The sequence below is a fragment of the Eumetopias jubatus genome, unplaced genomic scaffold (assembly GCF_037043125.1).
Source record: "Eumetopias jubatus isolate StellerSeaLion01/CBP00866 unplaced genomic scaffold, mEumJub1_p1.0 scaffold_11, whole genome shotgun sequence".
NCBI classification, from domain to species: Eukaryota; Metazoa; Chordata; class Mammalia; order Carnivora; family Otariidae; genus Eumetopias; species Eumetopias jubatus.
The window spans coordinates 44,823,872-44,825,010 of NW_028274817.1; the positions used below are offsets into that span (position 1 = coordinate 44,823,872).

General features: G+C 60.2%; 1 pseudogene; it reads left to right on the forward strand.

The window, feature by feature from the left end:
* The first annotated feature begins 345 nt into the window (after positions 1 to 345).
* Positions 346 to 900, forward strand: LOC148163051 (ferritin heavy chain pseudogene; annotated as a pseudogene).
* Positions 901 to 1,139: the final 239 nt, after the last annotated feature.

The following is a 1,139-nucleotide window of genomic DNA, read 5'->3' on the forward strand; positions in this document are numbered from 1 at the left end:
TATCTATAACAATTTGTGCATTAATTCAACAACCATTTAGATACTCCGCCCCGCCCCCAGCCCCGCCCAGTCACGCCCCCCTAGCCCCACCAGAGCCCAGGGCACCCTCCCCTCTGACCCCAATGACCTGCTAACGGATCCTCGCCCCACCCCCAACTCCCGGGGAACGGACCCACCTTCCGGTTCCAGCCCAGAGCTCGTGAGCCGCTAGCCCGGGAGCCTGCCTGCTCGCCTCCTGCCTCCCTCGTCGCCCACCCTGAAAAGGCGCCGAGGACACGCCGCCACCGCCTTTGGCCCCGCAGCCCTCGCTTCCGCACCACCTTCGCCTTGATGCCCGGGCCGCCAGCCATGGCCACCTCGCCGCTCTCACAAGTGCGCCAGAACTACCACCCCGACTGCGAGGCCGCCATCAACAGCCAGATCAACCTGGAGCTCTACGCCTCCTACGTGTACCTGTCCATGGCCTTCTACTTCGACCGCGACGACGTGGCCTTGAAGAACTTCGCCCGGTTCTTCCTGCGCCAGTCCCGCGAGGAGACCGAGCATGCCGAGAAGCTGATGCAGCTGCAGAACCAGCGCGGGGGCCGCATCCGCCTCCGCGACATCAAGAAGCCAGACCGCGACGACTGGGAGAGCGGCCTGAAGGCCATGGAGTGCGCCCTGCACCTGGAGAAGAGCGTGAACCAGAGCCTGCTCGACCTGCACCAGCTGGCCACCGACAAGAGCGACGCCCACCTGTGCGACTTCCTCGAGAGCCACTACCTGCACGAGCAAGTCAAGTCCATCAAAGAGCTGGGGGGCTATGTCACCAACCTGAGCAAGATGGGGGCCCCGGAAGCTGGCATGGCAGAGTACCTCTTTGACAAGCTCACCCTGGGCGACAGCGACAAAAAGAACTGAGTTGGGACTGTTTCCCCTATAGCCACAGGGTGCATGGTGACTTTCCCTGATCACCATGCCGAGCATGCATATTGCAGTATTGCCTTTGCAAAACATTCCAGTTTTTTTTCTTCCAGTTTTGCCATTTCTTCCAATAAAATTATTTGTTAAAGTTCTCTGGTTGATTCGTGTGCAAATCTCTCACCTTTCCAGCAGTCCCTCCACCCACCCATGCCCCAACCACACACAGCTCAGGATCT